At 48.6% G+C, this 27,881-nt stretch overlaps 1 protein-coding gene across 2 annotated transcripts in view; it reads right to left on the bottom strand.

Moving 5' to 3' along the window:
- The window catches only part of LOC140396596 (synapsin-3-like), a 749,989-nt gene that overhangs the window by 638,400 nt on the left and 83,708 nt on the right, over nucleotides 1-27,881 (bottom strand). Inside the window, exon 1 of one of the 2 annotated variants that reach the window (XM_072485395.1) lies at nucleotides 11,553-11,677. The exons of the other annotated variant lie outside the window; for it this stretch is intronic. The gene's annotated coding sequence lies outside the window, so the exon portion shown is untranslated. Of the gene's footprint in view, nucleotides 1-11,552; nucleotides 11,678-27,881 lie in introns of those variants that run through there. 2 annotated transcript variants of the gene reach the window in all.

The raw sequence follows: 27,881 nt of genomic DNA on the forward strand, positions 1-27,881 counted from the left end.
CCACACACACTGCACCCCCCACACACACACTGCACCCCCCCACACACACTGCACCCCCCCACACACACTGCACCCCCCACACACACACTGCACCCCCCACACACGCTGCACCCCCCACACACACACTGCACACCCCCCACACACACTGCACACCCCCCACACACTGCCCCCACCCACACACTACACCCCCTACACACACACTGCATCCCCTACACACACACTGCACCCCCCACACACACACTGCTCCCCCCACCCACACACTGCACCCCCTACACACATACTGCCCGTCGCACCCACACACATACACAGATTATCCCAGTCACAATGAGCACTGAATCAGCTTTTCTTGCATTGTGTGATTGCAGTGCCAAGCATCAGAGGGAACAGAGCAGGGACGTTGTGGTGATGTGCATCGCTGTAAAGACACAAGGGGTTAACGTAAATACATGTAGACTAGCTAGAGTCTAGAGGGAGCACCAGAGGCATGACACAGAGACACTCAACCAATAGAACAGTTAGATAGGACACGACCAATGGGCATTCACGATACACACAGAGGTGACATGACCACAGGGGGGCATTACACCAACCCATATATAAAGGACACAACACACATGATCAGCCTCTTTCCAGTGGAGACAGTCAGTGAGTAGAGACACAGGGTTGATTCAATATTACACCCACCATGTGGATTGTAGCAACTGGTTCGCCAGTCTGAGTAGCTATAGAAGGATTAACAGTAGTGGCGAACCCGAGTAGGAGAAGTGTAAATAGTTTAATAAACGTGTTGAAGTTATCTCCACGCCTGAACCTTCCTAGAGCATAACAAGACATGGTACCAGAGTGAACTGTTTCAATCCATATAGCTAAAACTCAGCGTACAGAGACAACCAGCAACGATACCCAGGCAAGATGTTCGAGATCCGGGTTCCGCAGCAGCTCCAGTGCCACGGCGATCTCCGCGAAAACTGGCGGGCATTCCGGCAAAAGTTTGAAATCTTCCTGGTAGCAGCCGAACTCCAAGACTTGGCCGGAGCTGAAAAGACAGAGCTTCTCCTCACCATCGCCGGTGCCAGAGCAGAAGAAATCTTTTAAAAATTCAAGTTCTCCAAAGGGAGCGACGTCCAGGCAGTCCTGGGCAAATTCGGTAAATACTGTGAGGAAAACACACTCCAACCAGCAAGAAAAGGTAAGAGAAGCGCCAGTACTCACCTCGAGGCCGAAATCCCAGAGCAGATTTTGATTGGCGGCCATCTTTGTAAAGGTACGGCACTTGCGCAGTTGCGCGAGAAGCGCACAGGCGGGGGAATGTCCGTGTGCGCATGCGCGAGAAACTGCACATGCGCAATTGCGAAAATGGCCCCAGTACAGGAACAGCGATATGCGCATGCGCAAACGCTTCCTACGTTCGCGCCACGTGCGTCATGACGTCAGAGGCCCCGGACCACGCCCATTTAGAGGGGAAATGACCCAAATCATGAAAGAAATCTCTTAAAGCCGTAAAACAAGCTTCTTTCACCTGGAATGACAGCACAATGCCCCAAATTCAACCAGGAACTGAAAGTAAACTCCGCAAAATCCTGCAACAAGCAGTTAGTACCGCCCAAAGCGATGACACAGACCTTGAACACTACGACACTGACCTTTACATTTTCTCTGGACATCGCGAGCCCCATGCCAACTCCGACACAAACAGTGATGATGTGGTCCTAGAAGACTACGACTCGGCCAAAGGTTTTTTCATTAGAAATGGCGACCCCCGTACTGAATCCGACGCAGACGCGGATTCATTCTTCGGATTTGAGGATCTTCAGCCCAGCATATACGACATCCCGACTCGTGAGTGCAGGATTGCCATTACAGAGACCTGGTTGAGGGAAGGGCAGGATTGGCAGCTAAACGTTCCAGGTTTTAGATGTTTCAGGCGGGATAGAGGGGGATGTAAAAGGGGAGGCGGAGTTGCGCTACTTGTTCAGGAGAGTATCACAGCTATACAGCGAGAGGACACCTCAGAGGGCAGTGAGGCTATATGGGTAGAGATCAGGAATAAGAAGGGTGCAGTCACAATGTTGGGGGTATACTACAGGCCTCCCAACAGCCAGCGGGAGATAGAGGAGCAGATAGATAGACAGATTTTGGAAAAGAGTAAAAACAACAGGGTTGTGGTGATGGGAGACTTCAACTTCCCCAATATTGACTGGGACTCACTTAGTGCCAGGGGCTTAGACGGGGCAGAGTTTGTAAGGAGCATCCAGGAGGGCTTCTTAAAACAATATGTAAACAGTCCAACTAGGGAAGAGGCGGTACTGGACCTGGTATTGGGGAATGAGCCCGGCCAGGTGGTAGATGTTTCAGTAGGGGAGCATTTCGGTAACAGTGACCACAATTCAGTAAGTTTTAAAGTACTGGTGGACAAGGATAAGAGTGGTCCGAGGATGAATGTGCTAAATTGGGGGAAGGCTAATTATAACAATATTAGGCGGGAACTGAAGAGCATAGATTGGGGGCGGATGTTTGAGGGCAAATCAACATCTGACATGTGGGAGGCTTTCAAGTGTCAGTTGATAGGAATACAGGACAGGCATGTTCCTGTGAGGAAGAAAGACAAATACGGCAATTTTCGGGAACCTTGGATGACGAATGATATTGTAGGCCTCGTCAAAAAGAAAAAGGAGGCATTTGTCAGGGCTAAAAGGCTGGGAACAGACGAAGCCTGTGTGGCATATAAGGAAAGTAGGAAGGAACTTAAGCAGGGAGTCAGGAGGGCTAGAAGGGGTCATGAAAAGTCATTGGCAAATAGGGTTAAGGAAAATCCCAAGGCTTTTTACACTTACATAAAAAGCAAGAGGGTAGCCAGGGAAAGGGTTGGCCCACTGAAGGATAGGCAAGGGAATCTATGTGTGGAGCCAGAGGAAATGGGCGAGGTACTAAATGAATACTTTGCATCAGTATTCACCAAAGAGAAGGAATTGGTAGATGTTGAGTCTGGAGAAGGGGGTGTAGATAGCCTGGGTCACATTGTGATCCAAAAAGACGAGGTGTTGGGTGTCTTAAAAAATATTAAGGTAGATAAGTCCCCAGGGCCGGATGGGATCTACCCCAGAATACTGAAGGAGGCTGGAGACGAAATTGCTGAGGCCTTGACAGAAATCTTTGGATCCTCGCTGTCTTCAGGGGATGTCCCGGAGGACTGGAGAATAGCCAATGTTGTTCCTCTGTTTAAGAAGGGTGGCAGGGATAATCCCGGGAACTACAGGCCGGTGAGCCTTACTTCAGTGGTAGGGAAATTACTGGAGAGAATTCTTCGAGACAGGATCTACTCCCATTTGGAAGCAAATGGACGTATTAGTGAGAGGCAGCACGGTTTTGTGAAGGGGAGGTCGTGTCTCACTAACTTGATAGAGTTTTTCGAGGAGGTCACTAAGATGATTGATGCAGGTAGGGCAGTAGATGTTGTCTATATGGACTTCAGTAAGGCCTTTGACAAGGTCCCTCATGGTAGACTAGTACAAAAGGTGAAGTCACACGGGATCAGGGGTGAACTGGCAAGGTGGATACAGAACTGGCTAGGCCATAGAAGGCAGAGGGTAGCAATGGAGGGATGCTTTTCTAATTGGAGGGCTGTGACCAGTGGTGTTCCACAGGGATCAGTGCTGGGACCTTTGCTCTTTGTAGTATATATAAATGATTTGGAGGAAAATGTAACTGGTCTGATTAGTAAGTTTGCAGACGACACAAAGGTTGGTGGAATTGCGGATAGCGATGAGGACTGTCTGAGGATACAGCAGGATTTAGATTGTCTGGAGACTTGGGCGGAGAGATGGCAGATGGAGTTTAACCTGGACAAATGTGAGGTAATGCATTTTGGAAGGGCTAATGCAGGTAGGGAATATACAGTGAATGGTAGAACCCTCAAGAGTATTGAAAGTCAAAGAGATCTAGGAGTACAGGTCCACAGATCACTGAAAGGGGCTACACAGGTGGAGAAGGTAGTCAAGAAGGCATACGGCATGCTTGCCTTCATTGGCCGGGGCATTGAGTATAAGAATTGGCAAGTCATGTTGCAGCTGTATAGAACCTTAGTTAGGCCACACTTGGAGTATAGTGTTCAATTCTGGTCGCCACACTACCAGAAGGATGTGGAGGCTTTAGAGAGGGTGCAGAAGAGATTTACCAGAATGTTGCCTGGTATGGAGGGCATAAGCTATGAGGAGCGATTGAATAAACTCGGTTTGTTCTCACTGGAACGAAGGAGGTTGAGGGGCGACCTGATAGAGGTATACAAAATTATGAGGGGCATAGACAGAGTGGATAGTCAGAGGCTTTTCCCCAGGGTAGAGGGGTCAATTACTAGGGGGCATAGGTTTAAGGTGAGAGGGGCAAAGTTTAGAGTAGATGTACGAGGCAAGTTTTTTACGCAGAGGGTAGTGGGTGCCTGGAACTCGCTACCGGAGGAGGTAGTGGAGGCAGGGACGATAGGGACATTTAAGGGGCATCTTGACAAATATATGAATAGGATGGGAATAGAAGGATACGGACCCAGGAAGTGTAGAAGATTGTAGTTTAGTCGGGCAGTATGGTCGGCACGGGCTTGGAGGGCCGAAGGGCCTGTTCCTGTGCTGTACATTTCTTTGTTCTTTGTTCTTTGTTCTTTGTTCTTTGATTATGCTACGGCCTGACACCAAGAGGCAGAGAGCGGTACAAGCCCACAGAGAGCAGCCTGCTGCCACACAGAGCGTGGTCCACGCACCGCTCAGGGTTCCCAACTCCATGATAGAAGACACGCAAGACTCCAGAGCGCAGTCCTTGCAGGAACAAGACCATGAGGGTCTAGCAACCTCCTCTGACCAACTAACGGCAGACGATGCAAGTCTGCCATGCTCAAGTAAACAGCGAGAAGACTATGACAGTATACCACGCTCCAGTGCACAGCAGGACGACCATGACGGTCTAGCATGCTCCAGTGAAGAACAAAGCGGCTATGACAGTCCAAGCCCAAATGAACAACACAGCGACTATGACGGTCCACCCACATTGTCTGAGCAACAAGGAGAAGACTCTGACAGTATACCCAGGCCAAGTGAACAACAAGAAGCTACTGAGGCTCTATGCTCTGTATGTGAGACAAATGACGACAGCATCCCACTTCCCACGCAAGATGTGCAATGTGACAGACCTCAGCTAGTGTGTACAGAGGCACTCGACGATCACTGTGAGTCCACTGGTGACTCCGGTGACACCATGTTACTTCCACCCTCATTTGCTCGAACCTCTCCACAAGTCAATGCATTCCTGCATGTTCGGACTCCAGACGTGCAGCTTCAAGAAATCTCAGCGGACTCCAGTGAACCTGCTAAGACTCTGGACGGGGAGTACCAACAAACCAACGCTGACTCAGGTGAAACAGACCAGACTCCAGATGGGAGCAACCAAACGCCGACTCTGATTCACGTAAGCCGGACTTTACTCCAGACAGGGAGTGCTGCAAACTCAGTGATGGCACGCTCAGGGTGACGACGATGACAGGAGATGGATCACTTGACAATTACACTGGGTCAGTAATATCAAGTAGTGGCTACAGTCCAAGAGGAATACACCGATATTCACCACAGCTATATCCTTCCAAGCCCATATCCACACATCATTTTTTCCACACCGACAGTGCAGCCAATGACAGCTTATGCTGGACAAACCCAGTATTCAGGCATGCAGCAGCCAGCAGTCTATGCAGCATATTCTCAAACAGGCCAGCACTACGGATTGCCCACTAATGGAATCAAGACCGAAGGAGGACTACCGCAAGCGCAACCTGCACTACAGACTGGATGCCTTAGTTACAGCCCAGGATTTGCTGCACCCCAGCCTGGCCAGACGGCATATTCCTATCAGATGCTAGTTTCACACCATCACCAGACATTGATGCGAGCAGCAATTCTGTTTCCAATTCGACAAGCTTCAACGCTTCTCAGCAGGATCACCCTTCCAGCACAGCACGTGGCCAGAACCAGTATGTACAGTCTTATCCAACTTCCACATATGGCACATACATGACCTCGAATGATACTGTTGATGGTATCTCTTCAACGTCAACGACTTATCAGCTACAAAATTACCATCCAACATCACCATCACAAACATCGAAAAAAAGACTCCAAATCAGACAGCGAAGTGATTGGACCGCTTCTTGGTTCCTGATACACAGGGACACCGATGGCGTTCACAAGGACATGCCACCATCAAACTCACCACCCCATCAAGAGAGACATTTGACCATGATGATTGAAGGGTTTTGGACTCGCACATTTGATTTGGACTTATTGGTTAATCACTGTTCTCATGACTTGTAAATACCATAACTTATCTACCTGTTTTTTGTTCAATTTTCTTTAAGTGTACAGAAAATATGTAACATGTAAAAAGGGGGGATGTGGTGATGTGCATCACTGTAAAGACACAAGGGGTTAATGTAAATACATGTAGACTAGCTAGACATTAGAGGGAGCACCAGAGACATGACACAGAGACACTCAACCAATAGAACAGTTAGATAGGACACGACCAATAGGCATTCACGATACACACAGAGGTGACACGACCACGGTGGGGTATTACACCAACCCATAGAAAACGGACACAACACACATGATCTTCCTATTTCCAGTGGAGACAGTCAGTGAGTAGAGACACAGGGTTGATTCAATATTACACCCACCACGTGGATTGTAGCAGACTGGTTAGTCAGTCTGAGTAGCGATAGAAGGATTAACAGTAGTGGCGAACCCGAGTAGGAGAAGTGAAAATAGTTTAAAAACCGTGTTGACGTTATCTCCACGTCTGAACTTTCCTTTGTCAAGTGCACCACAAGGAAGCCGCTTATGTTACGCCTAGAGCATAACAAGACAGACGTTACTGACAATTTATCTAGGGGATGTGGCTGGTGGGTGGTGGGGGGGGGGGGGTGTTTCTGGGTGGGGCAGTGTGTGTGTGGGTGGGGGGGGGTGGGACACAGTTACTGCCGCCCTGCATTGTTCACTAACACAGCAGTGGACACAGTTACTGTCACCCTGCATTGTTCACTATCACAGCAGTGGACACAGTTACTGCCGCCCTGCATTATTCACTAACACAGCAGCGGACACAGTTACTGTCACCCTGCATTGTTCACTAACACAGCAGCGGACACAGTTACTTCCTCCGTGCATTGTCCAAAGAACAAAGAACAAAGAAAAGTACTGCACAGGAACAGGCCCTTCAGCCCTCCAAGCCTGCGCCAACCATGCTACCCGTCTAAACTAAGGTCCAGATGGGATCTATCCCAGGTTACTGAGCGAAGCGAGGGACGAAATAGCTGGGGCTTTAACAGATATCTTTGCAGCATCCTTGAGCACAGTGAGGTCTCGGAGGACTGGAGAATTGCTAATGTTGTCCCTTTGTTTAAGAAGGGTAGCAGGGATAATCCAGGGAATTATAGACTTGTGAGCTTGACATCAGTGGTAGGCAAACTGTTGGAGAAGATACTGAGGGATAGGATCTATTCACATTTGGAAGAAAATAGACTTATCAGTGATAGGCTTATCATAGATGGTTTTGTGCAGGGAAGGTCATGTCTTACAAACCTAATAGAATTCTTTGAGGAAGTGACAAAGTTAATTGATGAGGGAAGGGCTGTAGATGTCATATACATGGACTTCAGTAAGGCGTTTGATAAAGTTTCCCATGGCAGGTTGATGGAAAAAGTGAAGTTGTATGGGGTTCAGGGTGTACAAGCTAGATGGATAAAGAACTGGCTGGGCAACAGGAGACACAGAGTAGTGGTGGAAGGGAGTGTCTCAAAATGGAGAAAGGTGACCAGTGGAGTTCCACAGGGATCCGTGCTCGGACCACTGTTGTTTGTGATATACATAAATGATCTGGACGAAGGTATAGGTGGGCTGATTAGCAAGTTTGCAGATGATACTAAGATTGGTGGAGTTGCAGATAGCGAAGGGGACTGTCAGAGAATACAGCAAAATATAGATAGATTGGAGAGTTGGGCAGAAAAATGGCAGATGGAGTTCATCCAGGCAAATGCGAGGTGATGCATTTTTTAAGATCCAATTCAAGAGCGGACTATACGTTCAATGGAAGAGTCCTGGGGAAAATTGATGTACAGAGAGATCTGGGAGTTCAGGTCTATTGTACCCTGAAAGTGGCAACGCAGGTCGATAGTGGTCAAGAAGGCATACAGCATGCTTGCCTTCATCGGACGGGGGATTGAGTACAAGAGTCGGCAGGTCATGTTACAGTTGTATAGGACTCTGGTTGGGCCACATTTGGAATACTGCGTGCAGTTCTGGTCGCCACATTACCAGAAGGATGTGGATGCTTTAGAGAGGGTGCAGAGGAGGTTCACCAGGATGTTGCCTGGTATGGAGGGTACTAGCTATGAAGAAAGGTTGAGTAGATTAGGATTGTTTTCATTGGAAAGACGGAGGTTGAGGGGGGACCTGATTGAGGTCTACAAAATTATTAGAGTTATGGACAGGGTGGATAGCAACAAGCTTTTTCCAAGAGTGGGGGTGTCAATTACAAGGGGGTCACGATTTCAAGGTGACCGAGAGGGAAAGTTTAAGGGAGATGTTCGTGGAAAGCTTTTTACGCAGAGGGTGGTGGGTGCCTGGAACGCTTTGCCAGCGGAGGTGGTAGAGGCGGGCACGATAGCATCATTTAAGATGCATCTAGACAGATATATGAACGGGCGGGGAACAGAGGGAAGTAGATCTTTGGAAAATAGGCGACAGATTTAGATAAAGGATCTGGATCGGCGCAGGCTGGGAGGGCCGAAGGGCCTGTTCCTGTGCTGTAATTTTCTTTGTTCTTCATTCTACACTAAAATCTTCTACACAGAGTCTGTATCCCTCTATTCCCATCCTATTCATGTATTTGTCAAGATGCCCCTTAAATGTCACTATCGTCCCTGCTTCCACCACCTCCTCTACCAGCGAGTTCCAGGCACCCACTACCCTCTGTGTAAAAAACCTTGCCTCGTACATCTCCTCTAAGCCTTGCCCCTCGCACCTTAAACCTATGCCCCCTAGTAATTGACCCCTCCACCCTGGGAAAAAGTCTCTGACTATCCACTCTCTCTATGCCCCTCATAATTTTGTAGACCTCTATCAGGTTGCCCCTCAACCTCCGTCGTTCCAGTGAGAACAAACCAAGTTTATTCAACCTCTCCTCATAGCTAATGCCCTCCATACCAGGCAACATCCTGGTAAATCTCTTCTGCGCCCTCTCGAAAGCTTCCACAGCCTTCTGGTAATGTGGCGACCAGAATTGAACACTATACTCCAAGTGTGGCCTAACTAAGGTTCTATACAGCTGCAACATGACTTGTCAATTTATATACTCAATGCCCCGGCCAATGAAGGCAAGCATGCCGTATGCCTTCTTGACTACCTTCTCCACCTGTGTTGCCCCTTTCAGTGACCTGTGGACCTGTACACCTAGATCTCTTTGACTGTCAATACACTTGAGGTTCTACCATTCACTGTATATTCCCTACCTGCATTAGACCTTCCAAAATGCATGACCTCACATTTGTCCGGATTAAACTCCATCTGCCATCTCTCCGCCCAAGTCTCCAAACGATCTAAATCCTGCTGTATCCTCCGACAGTCCTCATCTTGATCCGCAATTCCACCAACCTTTGTGTCGTCCGCAAACTTACTAATCAGACCAGTTACATTTTCCTCCAAATCATTTATATATACTACAAACAGCAAAGGCCCCAGCACTGATCCCTGTGGAACACCACTAGTCACAGCCCACCAATCAGAAAAGCACCCTTCCATTGCTACTCTCTGCTTTCTATGACCTAGCCAGTTCTGTATCCACCTTGCCAGTTCATCTCTGATCCCGTGTGACTTCACCTTTTGTACCAGTCTGCCATAAGGGACCTTGTCAAAGGCCTTACTGAAGTCCATATAGACAAGATCCACTGCCATTCCTGCATCAATCATCTTTGTGACCTCCTCGAAAAACTCTATCAAGTTAGTGAGACACGACCTCCCCTTCACAAAACTGTGCTGCCTCTGCATTGTTCACTAACACAGCAGTGGACACAGTTACTGCCACCCTGCATTGTTCACTAACACAGCAGTGGACACAGTTACTGCCACCCTGCATTGTTCACTAACATAAGAACATAAGAACTAGGAGCAGGAGTCGGCCATCTGGCCCCTCGAGCCTGCTCCGCCATTCAATGAGACCATGGCTGATCTTTTGTGGATGCAGCTCCACTTTCCAGCCCGAACACCATAACCCTCAATCCCTTTATTCTTCTTGGGGGGGGTTGGGGTTGGGAGCGTTTGGGTTGGGGGGGTTGGTTCTGGTTGGGGGGGGTTGGTTCTGGTTGGGGGGGGTTGGTTCTGGTTGGGGGGGGTTGGTTCTGGTTGGGGGGGTTGGTTCTGGTTGGGGGGGTTGGTTCGGGTTGGGGGGGTTGGTTCGGGTTGGGGGGGTTGGTTCGGGTTGGGGGGGTTGGTTCGGGTTGGGGGGGTTGGTTCGGGTTGGTTCGGATTGGGGGGGTCGGGTTGGGTGTTTCGGGATGGGGGGTTGGTTCAGGTTGGGGGCGTTGGTTCAGATTGGGGGGGTCGGGTTGGGAGTTTGGATTGAGGGGGTTCGTGTTGGGGGGTTCGGGTTGGGGGGGTTCGGCTTGGTTCGGCTCGGGGGTGGTTCTGGTTGGGGGGTGTTGGGGTTGGGGGGTTTGGTTCTGGTTGGGGCGGTTGGTTCTGGTTGGGGGGGTTGGTTCTGGTTGGGGGGTTGGTTTGGCTTGGAGGGTTGGTTCGACTTGGGGGGTGTTGGGGTTGGGGGTGTTGGTTCTGGTTGGGGGGGTTGGTTCTGGTTGGGGGGGTTGGTTCTGGTTGGGGGGGTTGATTTGGCTTGGGGGGGTTGGTTTGACTTGGGGGTGTTGAGATTGGGGGGTTCAGGGAGGGGGGGTCGTTTCGGGTTGGGGGTTCAGGTTGGGGGGGTTGGTTCGGGTTGGGGGTGTTCGGGTTGGGGGGGTTCAGGTTGAGGGAGATTGGTTCAGGTTGGGGGTTCGGGTTGGGCAGTTCGAATTGGGGGGGGTTCGGGTTGGGGGAAGAAACAATTAGTTAATTAAATGTCAGCCAATATTGGCAACTCCCACATTCTGTTAAGTGTATTGAGTTGACAGGAGAGCCAAAAGGTCACAGTGCAGAACTCAAACCTAACTTTCCACATTAGATAAATTGCTTTTAATGCTTGTTCCCGACCACAGGCTCTTTTACCTTGTGAAGCATATTGACTTTAACAAAGACATTTTTTGATCAGGTCTGGCAAGAGACACTATCAGACCAAGCTAGAGTCACAGACTAACAACACGGACTCTCGTCGGCTGTGGCAAGGCTTAAACAACAGAATGGGCTACAAAGTGGAGCCGACCAGAATCTCCGATAGCAGGGCACCCCTCCCCGAGGAACTCAATGCATCGAGTAGGAAACCATTAATCCGCTGTCGAGTGTACCAGCAGCCCTGGACACACCCATACCCACCGTCACAGCTTCTGAAGTCCGATCAGCCTTCCTAAAAGTGAACCCTCGGAAGGCGACAGGTCCCGACAGGATCCCTGGTCGTGCACTTGGAGCTTGCGCGGACCAGCTGGCAGAGGTGTTCGCAGACACCTTTAACCTCTCCCTGACGTGCTGTTAGGTGAATTGGACATTCTGAATTCTCCCTCTGTGTATCAGAACAGGTGCCGGAATGTGGCGACTAGGGGCTTTTCACAGGAACTTCATTGCAGTGTTAATGTAAGCCTACTTAGGACAATAAAGATTAAAGATTATTACTCTGTTCTGAGGTCCCCACCTGCTTCAAGAAAACCCTGGCAATGTGCCTCAACGACTATTAGAACATAGAACATAGAACATGGAACATAGAACATTACAGCACGGTACAGGCTCTTCGGCCCTCGATGTTGCGCCGACCTGTGAAACCACTCTAAAGCCCATCTACACTATTCCCTTATCGTCCATATGTCTATCCAATGACCATTTGAATGCCCTTAGTGTTGGCGAGTCCACTACTGTTGCAGGCAGGGCATTCCACGCCCTTACTACTCTCTGAGTAAAGAACCTACCTCTGACATCTGTCTTGTATCTATCTCCCCTCAATTTAAAGCTATGTCCCCTCATGCTAGTCATCACCATCCGAGGAAAAAGGCTCTCACTGTCCACCCTATCCAATCCTCTGATCATCTTGTATGCCTCAATTAAGTCACCTCTTAACCTTCTTCTCTCGAACGAAAACAGCCTCAAGTCCCTCAGCTTTTCCTCATAAGATCGTCCCTCCATACCAGGCAACATTCTGGTAAATCTCCTCTGCACCCTTTCCAATGCTTCCACATCCTTCCTATAATGCGGCAACCAGAATTGCACGCAATACTCCAAATGCGGCCGCACCAGAGTGTTGTAAAGCTGCAACATGACCTCATGGCTCCTAAACTCAATCCCTATACCAATAAAAGCTAACACACAGTACGCCTTCTTAACAACCCTCTCAACCTGGGTGGCAACTTTCAGGGATCTATGTACATGGACACCGAGATCTCTCTGCTCATCCACACTGCCAAGAATCTTACCATTAGCCCAGTACTCAGTCTTCCTGTTATTCCTTCCAAAATGAATCACCTCACACTTTTCTGCATTAAACTCCATTTGCCACCTCTCAGCCCAGCGCTGCAGCTTATCCATGTCCCTCTGTAACTGGTAACATCCTTCCGCACTGTCCACAACTCCACCGACTTTAGTGTCATCTGCAAATTTACTCATCCTTCTACGCCCTCCTCCAGGTCATTTATAAAAATGACAAACAGTAGTGGCCCCAAAACAGATCCTTGTGGTACACCACTAGTAACTGGACTCCAGTCTGAATATTTCCCATCAACCACCACCTTTGTCTTCTTCCATTTAGCCAATTTCTGATCCAAACTGCTAAATCACCCTGAATCCCATGCCTCCGTATTTTCTGCAGTAGCCTACCATGGGGAACCTTATCAAACGCTTTACTGAAATCCATATACACCACATCAACTGCTTTACCCTCATCCACCTGTTTGGTCACCTTCTCAAAGAACTCAATAAGGTTTGTGAGGCACAACCTACCCTTCACAAAACCATGTTGACTATCTCTAATCAAATTATTCCTTTCCAGATGATTATGCATCCTAACTCTTATAAACCTTTCCAAGATTTTTCCCACAACAGAAGTAAGGCTCACTGGTCTAGTTACCGGGGTTATCTCTACTCCCCTTCTTGAACAAGGGGACAACATTTGCTATCCTCCAGTCTTCTGGCACTATTCCTGTAGACAAAGATGACTTAAACATCAAGGCCAAAGGCTCAGCAATCTCCTCCCTAGCTTCCCAGAGAATCCTAGGATAAACCCCATCCAGCCCAGGTGACTTATCTATTTTAACACTTTCCAGAATTGCTAACACCTCCTCCTTATGAACCTCAAGCCCTTCTAGTCTTGTAGCCTGAATCTCAGTATTCTCCTCGACAACATTGTCTTGTCTTTTTCCTGTGTGAATACTAACGAAAAATATTCATTTAGCACCTCTCCTATCTCCTCGGACTCCAAGCACAACTTCCCACTACTGTCCTTGACTGGCCCTACTCTTACCCTAGTCATTCTTTTATTCCTGACATATCTATAGAAAGCTTTAGGGTTATAGAACATAGAACATAGAACAATACAGCGCAGTACAGGCCCTTCGGCCCACGATGTTGCACCGAAACAAAAGCCATCTAACCTACACTATACCATTATCATCCATATGTTTATCCAATAAACTTTTAAATGCCCTTAATGTTGGCGAGTTCACTACTGTAGCAGGTAGGGCATTCCACGGCCTCACTACTCTTTGCGTAAAGAACCTACCCCTGACCTCTGTCCTATATCTATTACCCCTCAGTTTAAGGCTATGTCCCCTCGTGCTAGCCATTTCCATCCGCGGGAGAAGGCTCTCACTGTCCACCCTATCTAACCCTCTGATCATTTTGTATGCCTCTATTAAGTCTCCTCTTAACCTTCTTCTCTCTAACGAAAACAACCTCAAGTCCATCAGCCTTTCCTCATAAGATTTTCCCTCCATACCAGGCAACATCCTGGTAAATCTCCTCTGCACCCGTTCCAAAGCCTCCACGTCCTTCCTATAATGCGGTGACCAGAACTGTACGCAATACTCCAAATGCGGCCGTACCAGAGTTCTGTACAGCTGCAACATGACCTCCTGACTCCGGAACTCAATCCCTCTACCAATAAAGGCCAACACTCCATAGGCCTTCTTCACCACCCTATCAACCTGGGTGGCAACTTTCAGGGATCTATGTACATGGACACCTAGATCCCTCTGCTCATCCACACTTTCAAGAACTTTTCCATTAGCCACATATTCCACATTCCTGTTTTTCCTTCCAAAGTGAATCACCTCACACTTCTCTACATTAAACTCCATTTGCCACCTCTCAGCCCAGCACTGCAGCTTATCTATATCCCTCTGTAACCTGCTACTTCCTTCCTCACTATCGACAACACCACCGACTTTAGTATCGTCTGCAAATTTACTCACCCACCCTTCTGCGCCTTCCTCTAGGTCATTGATAAAAATGACAAACAGCAACGGCCCCAGAACAGATCCTTGATCCTACTTGCCAAAGACTTCTCATGTCCCCTCCTGGCTCTTCTTAGCTCTCTCTTTAGGTCCTTCCTAGCTAACTTGTAACTCTTGAGCGTCCTAACTGAACCTTCATGTCTCATCTTTACATAAGCCTCCTTCTGCCTCTTGACAAGTGTTTCGACTGCTTTAGTAAACCACGGTTCTCTCACTCGACCACTTCCTCCCTGCCTGACAGGTACATACTTATCAAGGACAGGCAGTAGCTATTCCTTGAACAAGCTCCACATTTCCATTGTGCCCATCCCCTGCAGATTTCCTCTCCATCCGATGTATCCTAAGTCTTGCCTCATCGCATCATAATTGCCTTTCCCCCAGATATAACTCTTGCCCTGCGGTATATACCTATCCCTTTCCATCACTAAAGTAAACATAATCGAATTGTGGTCACTATCACCAAAGTGCTCACCTACCTCCAAATCTAACACCTGTCCTGGTTCATTACCCAGTACCAAATCCAATATAGCCTCGCCTCTCGTTCTCCTATCTACATACTGTGTCAGGAAACCCTCCTGCACACATTGGACAAAAACGGACCCATCTAATGTACTCGAACTATAGCGTTTCCAGTCAATATTTGGAAAGTTAAAGTCCCCCATAACAACTACCCTGTTGCTTTCGCTCCTATCCAGAACCATCTTTGCAATCCTCTCCTCTACATCTCTGGAACTTTTCGGAGGCCTATAGAAAACCCCTAACAGGGTGACCTTTCCTTTCCTGTTTCTAACCTCAGCGCATACTACCTCAGTAGACGAGTCCTCATCAAACGTCCTTTCTGCCACCGTAATACTGTCCTTGACTAACAATGCCACCCGTCCCCCTCTTTTACCACCTTCCCTGAGCTTACTGAAATATCTAAATCCTGGCACCTGCAACAACCATTCCTGTCCCTGCTCTATCCATGTCTCCAAAATGGCCACAACATCGAAGTCCCAGGTACCAACCCATGCCGCAAGTTCACCCACCTTATTCCGGATGCTCCTGGCATTGAAGAAGACACACTTTAAACCATCTTCCTGCCTTCCGGTACACTCCTGCAACTTTGAAACCTTACTCATGACCTCACTACTCTCAACCTCCTGTATACTGGAGCTACAATTCAGGTTCCCAATCCCCTGCTGAACTAGTTTTAAACCCTCCCGAAGAGCATTAGCAAATTTCCCCCGCAGAATATTGGTACCCCTCTAGTCCAGGTGCAGACCATCCCGTTTGTAGAGGTCCCAACGACCCCAGAATGAGCCCCAATTATCCAGAAATCTGAAACCCTCCCTCCTGCACCATCCCTGTGGCCACGTGTTCAACTCCTCTCTCCCTATTCCTCGTCTCGCTAGCACGTGGCACGGGTAACAACCCAGAGATAATAACTCTGTTTGTCCTAGATCTAAGTTTCCACCCTAGCTCCCTGAATTCCTGTCTTACATCCATATCCCTTTTCCTACCTATGTCGTTGGTACCTATGTGGACCACGACTTGGGGCTGCTCCCCCTCCCCCTTAAGGATCCCGAAAACACGATCCGAGACATCACGCACCCTGGCACCTGGGAGGCAACACACCAACCGTGAGTCTCTCTCGTTCCCACAGAATCTCCTATCTATCCCCCTAACTATGGAGTCTCCAATGACTAATGCTCTACTCTTCTCCCCTCTTCCCTTCTGAGCAACAGGGACAGTCTCTGTGCCAGAGACCTGTACCCCATGGCTTAACGCTGGTAAGTCTCCCCCCCCCAACAGTATACAAAGCAGTATACTTGTTACTAAGGGGACCGGCCACAGGGGATCCCTGTACTGACTGCTTCCTCCCAGCCCCTCTCACCGTCACCCATCTATCTTTATTCTTCGGAGTAACTACATCCCTGAAGCTCCTATCTGTGACCAACTCTGCCTCCCGAATGATCCGAAGTTCATCCAACTCCAGCTCCAGTTCCCAAACGCGGTTTCTGAGGAGCTGGAGATGGGTGCACTTCCCACAGATGAAATCAGCAGGGACACTGACGGCGTCCCTTACCTCAAACATTCTGCAGGAGGAACATTGCACTACCTTCCCTGTCATCCCCTCTAGATAAAAAAAAAGAAAGAGCTTACCTGTTGTTCACTCCCCTTCTCAGCAAGCACTCACTCGGCAATCTCTGCGCCATGCACAATAACACCCGAGGGAAAATAAATAAAAACTACTTCCCAGTCACCAGCCAATCCCTTACCTGCAGGCTGTGACGTCACGGTTCAACTTTCCACTTTACCTGCCTTCGAGCCTTCCTCTTGATCCTTACAGCAGTTGGGTTTTTTTGGTTAGAGGAGGGGTTAGGGAGGGAAACACTGAAGAAGTGTTTTGGGTTCCAGTGTCACTTGACAAGAGCTCCTCCACAAACCACCTCCAAGTTAGGGTGAGCACACGGATGTATGCAAATTTACCCAGCAACGGCCAATCAGCAGCTCCGCTCTACTGCCCTCTGCTGGATATTGTCCGGTGGCCTTGACATCGATCATAATGAAGTGTTCGAGAGGTGGGTCATGAGGCACATCACCTCCATACTCCCAAAATGCCTAGGTCCACAGCAATTCCCATACCGCCGCAACCGGTCCACAGACGCCATCTCCCTGGCCCTACACACATCCCTAGAGCATCTCAACAACAAGGATTCCAATGTCAGAATCCTATTTATTGACTACAACTCCACCTTCAACACCATAATCCCAGCTAAGCTCATATCAAAGCTCTAAAACGTGGGGCTTGGCTCCTCCCTCTGCAACTGGATCCTCGACTTTCTGACCCATAGGCCACAATCAATAAGAATAAACAATAACACCTCCTCCATGATAGTCCTCAATCCCGGGACCACGCAATGCTGTGTACTTAGCCCCCTACTATACTCTCAGTAAACCCACGACTGTGTGGTAAAATTTGGCTCCAACTCCATCTACAAGTTTGCAGATGGCACGACTAGAGTGGGTCGGATCTCAAACAACGATGAGTCGGAGTACAGGAGGGAGATAGAGAACCTCGTGGAGTAGTGTAACAACAACAATCTCTCCCTCAACATCAGCAAAACTAAGGAACTGGTCATTGACTTCAGGAATCAAAGTATTGTACACACCCCTGTCTGCATCAACGGGGCAGAGGTGGAGATGGTTGACAACTTCAAATTGCTTGGTGTACACATTGCCAAAATTCCGTCAAATCTACGACCAAGAAAGCACAACAGCACCTATACTTTCTCAGGAAACTACGAATCCGACTCCCATCCATTGACTCTGTCTACACCTCCCGCTGCCTGGGGAAAGCGGGCAGCATAATCAAAGACCCCTCCCACCCGGCTTACTCACTCTTCCAACTGTTTTGTTACCTGTCTGACAGGTAACGTGCTACTCAATTCAGTTACAGCAAAGGCTTTCGGAAGAAGGCTCGAAGTCATCCAGAAGTTTTACATAAAGTTTATTGAGTAAAACAACTTAAATAACTGCATGAGTTCTTACTTTAAGAACTGTGCTAGTAGAAAGGTTACAACTTTTCTATAGACTACAGCTAGGCCTGACCACAATAGCAGCCCTGAGCTAAATCTCTGCCTTGTTCTCCTCACAGTCTTCTCAGCCAACGAGCCTTGAGGGCTGCTTGCTTCCCCCTTTATACCTGCCAGTGCTGCTCCCTAGTGGTCTTTCCATTTCCCATCAGCCCCTTCTGTACATACCCATGTAAAGATCACTACATCACCATTTTTCACTTTTCTTTTTAGTTGCAGAGCTGTAACTACAATGGAACAAACACAGTTAGTTTCATGCACAAATACAGAACAGAGAGCAATAATTGTATCAGTCCCATGTTCACAAGTTCAGACGGTTGGGTGCACGTCTGATTCTGGTAGACCTCCTGAGTGGGCATGGAGACCCTGAGGTTTTTACATCCAGCTGGGCACCAGCTGCTGGTGTCCTGGGATGTTGCATGATAGCGTCCTGCAGATCCAAAGTCGGAAACACAGGTTGATGAGGTGGAACCTTCAGCAGGTCTCGTTGATTGCGTCGAAACACCATACCATCATCAGACTTCACAATGTACGATTGTGGCAATACTTGTCGGAGCACCATTGCCATGTTAGACCATCCTCCACCAGGGTGTCGTTGATCGCTAACAGATGCAGCACTTTCGCATGTCGGTCAAAATGCTGCTTTTGTATGTGACGTTGGTGACACAGCATGTCTAGCACTTGCGAGTGATCTGGATCGGTGACGTGTAACGCTGGTAGCACTGTCCTCATATCTCGATTGAAGAGCATTTGAGCCGGTGACAGCCCTGACCTCAATGGTGATGAACGATATAATAGAGCCAAGTGTATGTCGGAATTCGAGTCAGTGGCCTTACTGAGCAGTTGCTTAATAATGTGTACACCTTTCTCCACCCTGCCGTTCAATTGAGGAAAGTGTCACGTGCTTGAAGTTATATATTTTTTTTGAGAATTCCATCCACTCCCCGCTTGCAAAGCAAGGATCATTGTCGGACATGACCGTTTATGGGATGCCATGCCTCGAGAAGGTTTCCTTGCAGGCTTTGATAACTCTCGCCGATGTGAGATTCGGGAGTTTCATTACTTCTGGAAAGTTGGAGTAATAATCGATGAGAAGAACATAGTGTCGACCCATGGAATGAAACAAGTCAATACCAACTTTGTCCCACGGTGACGTAGCCATCTCATGCTGTCGGAGTGGCTCATTGCATTGTGCCGGCCGATGTTTTTGACACGTGTCACATGTGAGCACAATGTTTGTTACGTCCTCGTTTATCCCAGGCCAGTACACGGATTGCTGTGCTCTTCTTTTGCACTTCTCGACACCAAGGTGCCCCTCATGAGTCCTGCGGAGCATGTCCGCCCGGGGCGCCAGTGGAATGACGATTCTGTCATTTCGCAGTACGATGCCATCCACCACGGACAGTTCAGTTTTGACATTTTGGAACTGTGGGCACCGCCCTCTTGGCCAGCCATGCTGAAGGTTGTGCATGACCTGGAGTAGGGTTGCATCTTCTTGTGTTGCCTGACGAATTTGCTGCAGCCTCTCGTCCGTTGCCGAGAGTGTCTCTCTGCACAACTGTGCATGAGCTTCTACGTCATTAATGGATGCCGGAGGTGGACTGTCAGCATCAATGGCTTGGGACAAGGTGTCAGTGATTATTAGGTCCTTCCCTGGAGTGTAGACCAGCGTGAAGTCGTACCTCCTCAACTTCATCATCATGCGTTGTAGGTGCGGCGTCATGTCATTGAGATTTTTGTTGATAATGTTTTTCTTTTTTTTTTAAATTTAGAGTGCCCAATTCTTTTTTATTTCCAATTAAGGGGCAATTTAGCGTGGCCAATCCACCTAACCTGCACATCTTTGGGTTGTGGGGGCGAAACCCACGCAAACAAGTGAGAATGTGCAAACTCCACACAGAGTGACCCAGAGCCGGGATCGAACCTGGGACCTCGGCGCCGTGAGGCAGCAGGGCTAACCCACTGCGCCACCGTGCTGCCCTTTGTTGATAATGTTGACCAGTGGCCTATGATCAGTCTCCACCAGAAATGTGGGAAGGCCATACACATAGTGGTGGAATTTTGTTATACCCGTGATCAATCCCAGGCACTCCTTCCCTATCTGTGCATACCTGCACTCGGTGGCGGTCATTACTCTAGAAGCGTATGCCACTGGGACCCAGCCCGACTGGTCATTCTGTTGAAGTAGCACCGCACCACTTCCATGTTGTGGGTTTTGTAGGGTCGAAGAATGCCAGTGTTGGAGCTGCCATCAATTGGTGCTTCAGATCCACCCACTCGTCTTGGTGGCGTGGAGTCCAGTCAAACTCCGTATCCTTCCTTATCACATTTCGGAATGCTGTCATCCGTGCTCCTAGGTTCGATATGAACTTGCCGAGGAAGTTGATGAATCCAAGAAACCTGAGCATTACTTTCTTGTCACGTGGCCGCTGCATGTTCTGAATTGCCGCAATCTTCTCAGTGTCCGGCTTCACCCCGTGCTCTGATATCGTGTCACCCAGGAAGGTCAGAGATGAACGTGCGAAGGTGCACTTGGATTGGTTAAGCTACAGCCCAAATTGGTGGATTCTTTTGAAGACTTGTTTTAATTGAGCAATGTGGTCTTCCTCTGTCGTTGACCATATTATGATGTCATCAACATATACACGGACGCCTTCAATGCCCTCCGTCATCTGCTCCATAATTCTGTGAAATATTTCGGATGCAGAGATAATCCCGAAAGGCATACGATTATAGCAGTATCGTCCAAATGGTGTGTTGAAGGCACACAACAGTCGGCTGGAATCATCGAGCTGCATCTGCCAGAAGCCTTCTGAAGCATCAGGTTTGGTGAATATGCGAGCCTTCGCCATTTCGCTCGTAATCTCCTCTCGCTTGGGGATGGGGTAGTGCTCCCTGCGAATGTTTTTGTTCAAATCTTTGGGATCTAAACAGATTCTGAGTTCACCGGACGGCTTCTTGACACATACCAACGAGCTGACCCAGTCAGTCGGCTGTGTGGCCTGTGATATGATGCCTTGAGATTGAGGCGTTGGGAGTTCTGCTTTTAGCCTGTCCCGCAACGGAGCTGGTACCCTCCTTGGTGCATGAATGACCGGCATTGCATCGTCTCTGAGCAGGATTTTGTACTTGTAGGCTAACGTACCCATGCCACAAAAGACGTCAGGATACTCACTGAGAAGCAGCTGGATGGCATCAGCCAGTCGTGATGAATCAATCGTGTTCATGAAAATCCTTTGTATCAGCCGCAAATCCTTGCAGGCTTGAGCACCTAACAGCGACATTCGTTTGTCGTCCACGATCTCAAAGCATAGTCCTTTCGTGACTTTCTTATTGACTACTTGTAGGTGGCATAATCTCCTCGAGGTGATCTGGTTGCCATTGTAGTCTGTTAACTTGCAGGCAGATCATCATTGCAGGTATCATCTCGTGTGTCCCTGGGATGGATGCGAGATCTCTGCCATCAAGTTCGCGGATGCTCCCGTGTCGAGCTTGAACGTAATTGGGGAGTTGTTCACTTGCACCATGACACTCCATTCGCTTGTGGAGTCAATGGCGTGCACGTATTGAGGCTGTGTGGTCAGCTCGTGCGGCTCCTCTGTGGCGTTTATGATTCCAACGCCGTATGTGTTCTCCCAGGAGTGGAAATCTTCACGGTCGGAAAAATTTTCTTCGAGTGTCTGAGTGTCCATTGCATCTACTGTGCAAACCCCATGTCTTTGCGTTGGAAATTAATATTTTGCTGTGGACTGACACTGGGAGGCAAAATGCTTCATTTTGGAGCACGTTAGACATCTTTTCCATAGTGCAGGACATTTCATTTTTAAGTGGGTGTTGCCACAACGGTAACACGTCATGACGTTCGTGACGTCACACGTCGGCATCGATCGAGCATGCGCGACTCCCTCTTCTGGCTGGGTTCGGAACTTTGAAAGAATGGCCGTGAGTAGAGGCCACCATTTTAACGTCTTCCACCTCGTGGAGGATTTTCTCCGCGTTTTCTTTTTCTAGAAACTCTAGGTACTGCTGTTTTTTCGATTTCGGCCAATAAAGGGGCGGGTGCCTTGGTGGCTGGGCGGGTCCTTAGCGGTCATTGACCTTGGCAGTTGTGCTTTCTGAGTAAGGGGAGAGGCGCCGATCAGTCTGTGGCTGTACCGGTTGCTTGATTGGAGTTCTATTGTCCTGGGAAAATGGGCCATTAAAATGCAAACGAACGGGGGTTTCGATCAGGTCTGGTTACCTGTGTTTTAGATACACAGAGGCTTTGTATCTGTCTGAGTCCTGGGTTGGCCATAATTCCCATGGTCCTTTTCAGGTGGCCATCTTAGATGGCTGTAGGCTCCAGCTATTTCCTCTCTTGCCTCCCACAGTAACCTGGGATAGATCCTATCCGGCCTAGTGGGATACCTGTCCATACCTGTGTTATTTCGTTCCAACTTCCATAAAGTAGCTGATGGACAGAAGGTGTGGTTGCACCCATACTGTGGCCAGGAGAATGTGTTTTGGTGCTCACTATACTTCCTGGGCGACGAGAGGAAGTTCAATTGTCAGTTATGTAACTGCCAATTTTGTAACTATCCTCCATGGAGAAGGATAAGAAAGAACTTGGCCGGGATTCACCGACCCGGCGCCGTTTTTCGGGCGCCCGAGGGATCGCTGCCATGCCGATCGGGGGCCGTTGACAACGGCCTCCCCCCCCCGGCGATTCTCCGGACCCCGATGAGCCAAGTGGCCGAGCAGTTTGGCAGAGTCCCAACGGCGTGGATTACTCACTTCCCACACGGCGGTACCTGGAAGGTGAGTGTGCGAGGGCCGTCCTGGAGTGGGGTGCGGGGGGATCCGACCCCGGGGGGGCCCCCACGGCAGCCTGGCCCACGATCGGGGCCTACCGATCGGTGGGCGGGCTGGTTCCATGGGGGCCTACATTACTCCACGCCGGGCCCCTGTGGGGCTCCACCATATTGCCCAAGGGCCTGCCCGGAGAAGGGAACCGCCGTGCAGGCGCGGAAATACGCCGGCCGTTCTGCGTATGCGCGGGAATACACCGGCCATTCCACGCATGCACGGACTCGCGTGGGGCTGTTCCCCGCCGGCTGGAGCTACGGGGACCACTCCAGCGGCAACCTAGCCCCCTAGAAAGGTGAGAATTCTTCACTTTCGGGAACCGTTGACGCCGGAGTGGTGGTGCCGGTTTTCAGGCCGGCGTGGGGACATGGGGACATAGCCCCGCTATTGGAGAATCCCGCTCCTTGCATTTAAAAGTGTCTTTTCACATCCTGGGGATGTGCTGAAATGCCTCTCAGAATTAGTTTGAACACAGTCATTTGTTATGCAGGCAAAAGGCAAAATCAGTGAGTATTCACACAGGAAAGTCCGATAAACAGCAAATGAATGAATTATGTTAGTCTGTTGTTGTTTCTGGGATAAATATAAGCCAGGACATTGGGAGAATTTGCACACTTGTTTTTTCAAATGGAGCTGTGGGATCAATTTCCAGCCAGTAGACAGTTTAATTTGTTATCTGAAAGATGGACTTCCTTTGCACTGAAATGCCAGTTTGAAATGTTAAAAGTGCTGATTTAAGCTCGGATTTTCACCACAACAGAGGTGAATATAGCGGAAATGGCTGAAAATCCCGTTCCACCCCAAACATGGGATTTCCTATTTTCATGGGAGCAAGACTGGAGACGGGCCAGGTTCACGTATGCACGGTTTAGAGCTGGAGATTTAAATCATCAATGTCTCCACGGAAATGGGCTATTGGTAGAACAGGTACGCCAAACCCGGCAGGTGCAGATTGGACTAGGTTAGAGCTGGTTTGAACCTGGTGGATTTATTTGGATAGCGAGGGTACACTTTTGGAGAGAAAACTCATTGGAACTTCCAGCGCTCATTGGAACTGTCAAAACTGTCAAGGTATTTAGCTCTGTTGCACATTACATTTTAAGGTGGTGTTTAGAAATAAATCAGCACTTTCACTCTGTCTGTAGACCTCAGCCTGAGCTGTGTCATTGTAGGATTTGTACAATTGGAGGATTTGTGCTTCATGACTGATTTTACAACCTAACAATCTCAGTGGGAGTGAGTTAGCAGTTTGATTGACAGCTCAGAGTGGTTACCGAATGGAAATGATTGTTTTCATAAGAGATCAGTTGAAGGAATTTCAATGTATTGAATAATTTTATGAATCAATGAGTGCATTTTTAAAAATAGTGACATCATCAATACACACAACTGTATTTTAGGTCAGCGTAGCCCCTGAGGTTTGCCCATGATCAATACTAGGCGAGTTGGCATGCAGGGGGTAAGGACAAAGGGTAGTGGCTGGGGTCACGGATGGCCTAAGTTAACACTAGGTCAGCATAGGAGCTGTAAAGGACCATGGCGATGTGTGAGGGGCATGGGTTGGTGCAATGAATGTAGCAATTGTTATATGTTATATTTGATATTCTGCTGCAGTAATGTTATTAAAAACCCTGGTTTAAAATAGATATAGGCGCTCCCAACCCAGGGACAAAAAACCCGGCGATCAGGCACTTTGGTAAGAAATGTTAGAACATTGGGAGGAATTTAATTAAACAGGAACAAAGTGCTGTGCTGTGTCATTGTTTGCACTGAGTGCTGAATTTGGTGCATTTGAGTGCTATAGTGAGAGTTTGGTGACTGAGGGAGTGCTGAATTGGTGCATTTGAGTGCTACAGTGAAAGTTTGGTGACTGAGGGAGTATAAGGGTTATTTTTTATCTAAAGTCTGGTCTTTCTTTAATTTAGTTAATTAACTTAAAAGTTGCTGTTTGGTTTAGAAGAAGGTGAGTTTTCAATCAGCTTTAAACAAAGGTTCTACTTGTAGGTACCTGCAGCTGGGGCTTGTTAATTAGTTAATTGGATTTGGCCAGTTTTCAGAGGCTAGATTCACAGTATAAAAGTGATCCCCTACAGTGCAGACTTTGTTTGCACTGAGTGCTGAATTTGGTGCATTTGAGTGCTATAGTGAGAGTTTGGTGACTGAGGGAGTGCTGAATTTGGTGCATTTGAGTGCTATAGTGAGAGTTTGGTGACTGAGGGAGTGCTGAATTTGGTGCATTTGAGTGCTATAGTGAGAGTTTGGTGACTGAGGGAGTTAGGTGAGGAGGGAGTAAGGTGCTCCTTTCATTTTGTTTCCTACATTTCCACAAAGCACGAGAAGGGAGCCAGGAATTTACAGAGAGTGCAGCTGACTAGGCGCAGAGTCGGAGTGCGGTGGTCCAGTTGGTCCACAGGGCAGCTATATTCTGTAAGGTAAGAGGGGATGGAGGCTAGGCCAGTTGCATGCTCCTCCTGTAGGATGTGGGTGGTGAGGGATACCACTGGTGTCCCCGCTGACAATACCTGCGGGAAGTGCACCCAACTCTAGCTCCTCCGAGACCGTGTTAGGGAACTGGAGGTGGAGCTGGATGAACTTCGGATCATCCGGGAGGCAGAGGGGGTGATAGAGAAGAATTACAGGGAGGTAACCACACCCAAGGTACAGGACAAGAGTAGCTGGGTTACAATCAGGGGAAAGAAAACAAACAGGCAGACAGTGCAGGGATCCCTCGTGGCCATTCCCCTTCAAAACAAGTATACCGTTTTGGATGCAGTTGGGGGGGATGACCTACCGGGGGAAGGCCCTAGCGGCCAGGTCTCTGGCACTGAGTCTGGCTCTGGGGCTCAGAAGGGAAGGGGGGAGAATAGAAAAGCAATAGTAATAGGAGATTCAATGGTTAGGAGATTCTGTGGTCGCGAACGAGACTCCCGGACGGTATGTTGCCTCCCGGTTACCAGGGCCAGGGCTGTCTCGGATCGTGTCTTCAGGATCCTTAAAGGGGAGGATGAGCAGCCAGAAGTCGTGGTGCACATTGGTACCAACGACGTAGGCAGGAAAAGGGGTGTGGAGGTAATAAATGTGTTTAGGGAGTTAGGCTGGAAGTTAAAAGCCAGGACAGACAGAGTTGTCATCTCTGGTTTGTTGCCGGTGCCACGTGACAGCGAGGCTAGGAATAGGAAGAGAGTGCAGCTGAACACGTGGCTGCAGAAATGGAGGGCTTCAGGTATTTGGATAATTGGAGTGCATTCTGGGGAAGGTGGGACCTGTACAAGCAGGACGGGTTGCATCTGAGCCAGAGGGGCACCAATATCCTGGGAGGGAGGTTTTCTAGTACTCTTCGGGAGGGTTTAAACTAATTTGGCAGGGGAATGGGAACCGGATTTGTAGTCCAGCAACTAAGGTAGCCGATATTCAGGACGCCAAAGCGTGTAGTGAGGCAGTGGGGAAGGGAACACTGACAAAGGAGAGTACTTGCAGGCACGGAGATGGGTTGAAGTGTGTATACTTCAATGCAAGAAGCATCAGGAATAAGGTTGGTGAACTTAAGGCATGGATCGGTACTTGGGACTATGAAGTGGTGGCCATCACGGAAACTTGGATAGAAGAGGGGCAGAAATGGTTGTTGGAGCTCCCTGGTTATAGATGTTTCAATAAGATTAGGGAGGGTGGTAAAAGAGGGGGGGGGGTGGCATTGTCAATTAGAGATATTATAACAGCTGCAGAAAGGCAGTTCGAGGAGTATCTGCCTACTGAGATAGTATGGGTTGAAGTCAGAAATAGCAAAGGAGCAGTCACCTTCTTGGGAGTTTTCTATAGGTCCCCCAACAGTAGCAGAGATGTGGAGGAACAGATTGGGAAACAGATTTTGGAAAGGTGCAGAAGTCACAGGGTAGTAGTCATGGGTGACTTTAACTTCCCAAACTTTGAGTGGAAACTCTTTAGATCAAATAGTTTGGATGGGGTGGTGTTTGTGCAGTGTGTCCAGGAAGCTTTTCTAACACAGTATGTAGATTGTCCGACCAGAGGGGAGGCCATATTGGATTTGGTACTTGGTAATGAACCAGGGCAAGTGATAGGTTTGTTCGTGGGGGAGCATTTTGTAGATAGTGACCACAATTCTGTGACTTTCACTTTAGTAATGGAGAAAAATGAAATGAAAATCGCTTATTGTCACAAGTAGGCTTCAATGAAGTTACTGTGAAAAGCCCCGAGTCGCCACATTCCGGCACCTGTTCGGGGAGGCTGGTACGGGAATCGAACCGTGCTGTTGGCCTGTCTTGGTCTGCTTTCAAAGCCAGCGATTTAGCCCAGTGTGCTAAACCAGCCCCTAGGGTAAGGTTTACAATTGGGGGAAGGGTAAATACGATGTTGTCAGACAAGAATTGAAGTGCATAAGTTGGGAACATAAGCTGTCAGGGAAGAACACAAGTGAAATGTGGAACTTGTTCAAGGAACAGGTACTATGTGTCCTTGATATGTTTGTCCCTGTCAGGCAGGGAAGAGATGGTCGAGTGAGGGAACCATGGTTGACAAGAGAGGTTGAATGATAGGAGAGGTCTTGAATGAGTACTTTTCTTCAGTATTTACAAATGAGAGGGGCCATATTGTTGGAGAGGACAGTGTGAAACAGACTGGTAAGCTCGAGGAAATACTTGTTAGGAAGGAAGATGTGTTGGGCATTTTGAAAAACTTGAGGATAGACAAGTCCCCCGGGCCTGACGGGATATATCCAAGGATTCCATGGGAAGCAAGAGATGAAATTGCAGAGCCGTTGGCAATGATCTTTT

The sequence above is a fragment of the Scyliorhinus torazame genome, chromosome 19 (assembly GCF_047496885.1).
Source record: "Scyliorhinus torazame isolate Kashiwa2021f chromosome 19, sScyTor2.1, whole genome shotgun sequence".
NCBI lineage: Eukaryota > Metazoa > Chordata > Chondrichthyes > Carcharhiniformes > Scyliorhinidae > Scyliorhinus > Scyliorhinus torazame.